The sequence below is a fragment of the Solanum lycopersicum genome, chromosome 5 (assembly GCF_036512215.1).
Source record: "Solanum lycopersicum chromosome 5, SLM_r2.1".
NCBI lineage: Eukaryota > Viridiplantae > Streptophyta > Magnoliopsida > Solanales > Solanaceae > Solanum > Solanum lycopersicum.
This window is the reverse complement of record NC_090804.1, coordinates 49,061,844-49,067,747: the sequence shown is the minus strand read 5'-3', so window position 1 is coordinate 49,067,747 and position 5,904 is coordinate 49,061,844. Positions and strand designations below refer to the sequence as shown.

The following is a 5,904-nucleotide window of genomic DNA, read 5'->3' as shown; positions in this document are numbered from 1 at the left end:
CGTAGCGAGAAAAAAGGAAGTGATGAGAAGATATATATAATTGAACTCATGTCAAGTAGCTTAAGTAATTGAACTTACTATTATGAGGTTATATCACAAATAAATGTTGTCACCATCACATGTGCTATCAACTTCTTCATCATCAGTACTAGTATTACCTTCATTAAACTCATCATCACTGATGTACTCTATCATAGAATCATCATCTTGGTCAGAATCATCTTCATTGTTATCAATTTCAACTTCTTGTTCTATTTGAGCCTTCGATTCACTTACATTTGAATCTAAGCTAATCGAATCAACATCATCTCTATGTAGTTGACTCAATATGTCCACTGTATCATTGAAAATTGAATTATTTTCAAATGAAATATCTTGATACACTTCATCATTTGAAATATGAAATTCATCACTTTCTACCTCTAAATTTTCCTTCTTAGGCATATCATATAAATATCATTGACAATTGAATTATTTTCAAATGAAATATCTTGATATACTTCATCATTTGAAATATGCAATTCATCACTTTTTACCTCTAAATTTTCCTTCTTAGGCATATCATATAAATATCTATCTTGAAATTTGAGAACAATTAGCCAACTTTCCCCCAATTTGGGGTCATCGATATAAAATAGTTGTTTTGCTTGATTAGCTAGTACAAAAGAATCATGTTCATTCAAAAAAAATTTAACACAAATGCTCGTAAAATTATTATCTTTTTGCATCCCTATTTTCTTGCGAAGATCAAACCACTTGCACTCAAAAAGGAGAACTCGTTTTCCTCAACATACTCTAACTTAAGAATGTCAACTATAATACCATAAAAATCAATCACCTCATTTTCATGGTATTCTACAAAAACTATATCACGATTTTAAATTTTATGTGATTCATCACGGCGTTGAACATGAAACCTAACACTATTAACAATACAACCAGTATGTGTTCTTCCACGCACATCAGGTCCTATAGCCAAAGAATATAATTTCTCAGTAATAATGAGATTATTATTTTAAAATCACTTACTTTTCTGTTGAACCATAAAGAAAATTGTTCTCGGTGTATATCGTCTATATTCACAACAACGTGTTTTGACAATTCTTCTTTATGTTCTCTGCATTCAATAAATAAATTATTTAGAAATAATTTAAAATAATAAATACCTACCTAATTTCTTACTGAAGAAAAGGTTCTGCTTCTTTGTAATTATTAAGCACATACCACCAAGTCATATCAAAATATTTCTTTGATATGGCATCATATACCCCATCTTTATATGGTCTAGAACTATTTGCAAATATGTCTAGAACATCTTCACCTTTGTTTCTAGATCCATCATTATTTCGATGTTCATGATTAAATCTAGTCTCAATGTCATTAAGAAACACAGAGCAAAATGTCAAACATTCATCAATAATATAGCCTTGTGCAATACAACCTTTTGGACGTGCCTTGTTAAGTACATAACGCTTAAGCTGGCACAAGAACCTTTCAATTTTGTACATCCAACGATATTGTACTGGTCCCCCATATATATCCTCTCAAGGTAAATGCACAGCCAAATGTACCATAACATCAAAAAAGGTTGGTGGAAAGATCATCTCAAGCTTACATAGTATACTAATTATATCCTTTTCAAGTTTTTCTAAGTCATCTCCTCTCAATGTCTTACAACATAATTGTTGGAAGAAATGACCTAACTCAATTAATGCCAAACAAACATCTTTATTTATAAATCCACGAAGAGCAATAGGCAACACTCGTTGTAACAAAACTTGGTAGTCATGAATTTTGAGTCTAGCTGTCTTACCATAATCCACACTTACACACCCTGAGATATTTGAAGCATAACCATCAGAAAATTTAACTGATTTTAAGAATACCCAAAACTTTTTTTCTCTTTTTTTGACATAACGTAACAAGTTGCGGGCATTGTATAACTTGAACCATCATGTTGCAACCATAGTTCTTTTCTGATGTTCATATCCTTGAGATCTTATCTTTCTTTATATGTGTCCTTAGTTTTGCCCAAAACTTTTTTTCTCTTTTTTTGACATAACGTAACAAGTTGCTGGCATTGTACAACTTTAACCATCATGTTGCAACCATAGTTCTTTTCGGATGTTCATATCCTTGAGATCTTGTCTTTCTTTATATGTGTCCTTAGTTTTCCCATCTATATTCAATAATGTCCCCAAAATACTCTCACAAATATTTTTTTCTATGTGCATGACATCTAAATTATGCCGCAATTTCAAACTCTTCCAGTATGGTAATTCAAATAAAATACTTCTCCTCACTTAATTCAACTCTTCAGGGATGAATTTCTTTTTCTTATTACTTGAGTTTTCCCCAGCTCTATAAGTACTTAACAAATTCAATTGTCCGAAGACATCATCACCTGACATTTTTTGTGGCTTCAATCTTATTTCTTTCTTACCATCCAATTTCTTGCTTCTTCTCCATGAGTGACTAGGTTCAAGATACCGATTGTGACCCATGTAACAAATTTTACTTCTTATCTTTTGTGAAGATGCATCTTTAATGCAAGTAGGACATGCAACGTATTCCTTTGTTCTCCATCCAGAAAGATTACCTAATTCATTAAAAAATATATGTTTAGTAGTGGTTTATAACCTTTACTATATCATAGAACATGCAAAATAACAAAATTCTCTACAGTAATTGATGGATTATATATCAAGATAGTAACCTAAAAAGCAATCAGACTTGAGTGAACATCTACAGAGAAAACGCCTTCAGTATGATAGTAGGCAAGAGTCTAGATTATATGGGACAACAGGTAAAATTCAAGATCATAAAGAATTCATCCGTTGCCACATACATGGAATAAATAAAAAGGAAATGCTTATTCACAATTAGTAATGTCTTCAACTTTTTAGATCAAAGGAAATATTCATGGGATGCACTTCAACTATAAGCTCAAGGGATCTACAAAACTTGAGTACTTGGTGGAGCTTATGCTCAGTTGTAAACACATAATAACAAAAAAAATAATAATAAAAAAGAAATAAAAAGTAAAGTCTCTTTCATATTTTTCTATGTCTAGGTCAAAGATATATCCTTTGTGGATATTATACAAGAGAGCTAGAAAGTAGCAAAACTACAAATAAAATGAAGAATATATGGGAGAAAACTAAAATCTTTTAAAGGTCCCGTAAAAGACTAAATTCTCTGACCATACCCCTCTTGTAAAAAAAATGGAAGATATTGGCCCATGTGTAACAGACCTTTTAAATTCATAACAACCTATTACATCATCCAGATTTCAAGGAAATACTTTAGTGTGCGTGGAACTGCGCAGGGCCATTCTTTGGGCCTGATTTGGAGAAAGTTAAAACTGTCAAGATAGCACTAAGAAAGTTGAATTCTACACAGTTTACAAATATAGACCATACAATTTTGGCTGTGATGGAGAAAGTTTTTGATATCAAGGATATGATAGGAGAATGCACACAAGAGAAAGAGGCAAGACGTCGGCTAGAAGATTAGAGTAACGTTGAGGAGAGTATCTTAAAGCAAAAGGCTAGGGTGCATTGACTAAAGACTAGAAGAGATAAAGTTCCCAAGGAATGGAAGGAAGACCTAACACGGATGACCGGATGGAGAGGGAGATATCCAACATGTAAGATTTTTTTAATAGTGGCCACGTACAGTGCCTGTCAATTGTGGGAAAAGGGGTATCATAGAGTATTTTAAAGCAAAGAAAGAGAGGCATATGAAATGATCAAAATAGTTATACCCTTGGATGTTCTTACTATATTATATTAGTAGTGTGATACATAAATAGTATAAATTGTAATACATTTAGAAAAGTAAGTAATTTAGACAACTAGCCATAAGTTGGAAAGTCATTTATGGTTCATAAAACCGCAGCATGCATCTTGAAGCACTTTCCAGTTCATGCATCAAATGTCTCGACACCATCCCTCCATAAACCTTTCAACTCATCAATCAAAGGACGCAAATAAATATCAATATGTTTTCTTGGTGCTTGAGGACCAGGAATAAGTAATGAAATTATCATAAATGGGTCCTTACAACATTTTGAAAGGAAGATTATAAGGAACGAGAATGACAGGCCACATGCTATACGATTTGCTCATGTTAAAACATGGGTTAAAACCATCTGTTGCAAGACCAAGTCTAATATTACGAGGTTCTTATGAAAACCACTGATGATTTTTGTTGAACTCTTTCAATGCTTCAGAATCAACAGGATGTCTTAACAAATTTTCCTCATCAAGATGTTTCTATTTATGTCACCTCATGTCCACACTTGTTTCTCTAAGCATAAACAATCTTTGAAGTCTTGGTTTTAATGGAAAATACAACATATGTTTATGGGGAATCTTCTTATTCCTTACATTATAAATTTTCCACCTGGAAGTACCATAATGTGGACACTCCAGCCTATCTTTATGTTCGGTCCAGTACAATACACAATCATTTTTTGAAAGCGTGGATCGAAATATATCCTAATCCTAAACCTTGCAACATGTTTTTAGCATCATAATATGACTTAGGAAGTTTCTCATTAGTTGGAAATGCCTCATTTTACAAACTCCTACAACATATCAAGTGATTTATTACTGCACTGATTGTACACTTTCATGTGTAATAACTTCACAACAAACGAAAGCTTTGAGAGTATCTTACATCCGCGGTATAATTCACGTCCTGCTTCTTCCAGCAATTTGTCTAACTTCTTTGCTTCTTTCTCACTGATATTACAACAAACATTATTACCGGTTGTCTCCTTTCAAAAATCGACAAATGATCTACCATTGGCCTCTTCTAAAATAGAGTGAATTGCATCATGGTTATCATGTTCTTCATTATCATCCTCACTATAAATTGATTCATTTCTATCTCTTATTTGTGATTGTTCCCCGTGGTATATCCCTTGCACGTAACTTCCCATAATTCCTTCGATTAATAGGTGATCATACACTACTTCTTGTGTTTGAAAAAAAACATTCAAACGGTCTTGACATGGGCATCAAACTTTGGAATTTCTATCAAAGTGATATCAAACATGTTGCATGAAAGATTCGACAGCGTCAACATATCTTTTAGAGAATTTTGGTTCATGCATCCAACCTTTATCCATGATCAACTACACAAACATAAGAATCACCCATTAAATATTGTAAACTAAGCACATGCAAGATTCTTTCTAATAAAATAAGATTACAAAAAATATTCCATCAATGATGGAATACTAGCAAAAATTAATTTCTACGGATTTCAAAAAAAAACATACACATTATAATTCCACAAGTATGGTCTACAAAAGGTGGTGCATATGCAGCCTTACCCCTATCTTGTGAAGGTAGATAGGTTGTTTCAGAAATTTCCTTACCAAAGACAAAAATATGGACTAATCAATACAATGTCAATCATACAATTTTTTGCCTTACAAAAACAACGTTGTGTTGATTCGTCATGGTGAAGTGATGAGAAATTTTATATCAAAGTAGTCACTGGTCAACATTTGTATTTTTTTTTTGGAAAGTGAAAAAAAATAGTTGAGCAAAACACACCAATTTCCTAAAACAATTAAAAATTGTACCATCCGATAATGATCAACAAAAAATAAAACTTGTGATGCTGACAATGTGATGAATGGATTCAATTAGCAGGGACTTGTTAATCCCTACAGCAACTATTTCATTAGTCAACATTTGTATTGATTGGTACATATTATTGTCTTTGGTTTTTGACTGGTTGTCTCCAGCCGTTGAGCCTTAGGCCTTACAACATTGCAATTAAGGTTGGAACCTCACTAGGTACATAATCATATCTTAAAAACTTTGTTGTAATTCACGGAATGTTCATTATTTCTGCTATGCAACAAACGAGGACATACCTGTGACA

At 32.6% G+C, this 5,904-nt stretch overlaps 1 non-coding gene across 1 annotated transcript; it reads right to left on the bottom strand.

Annotated features, from left to right (window-relative positions):
* Positions 1 to 5,591: 5,591 nt before the first annotated feature.
* Positions 5,592 to 5,692, bottom strand: LOC112941611 (small nucleolar RNA snoR99). The gene has a single exon (XR_003247032.2). It is a non-coding gene; the product is annotated as a small nucleolar RNA snoR99 (small nucleolar RNA).
* Between the last annotated feature and the right edge of the window lie 212 nt (positions 5,693 to 5,904).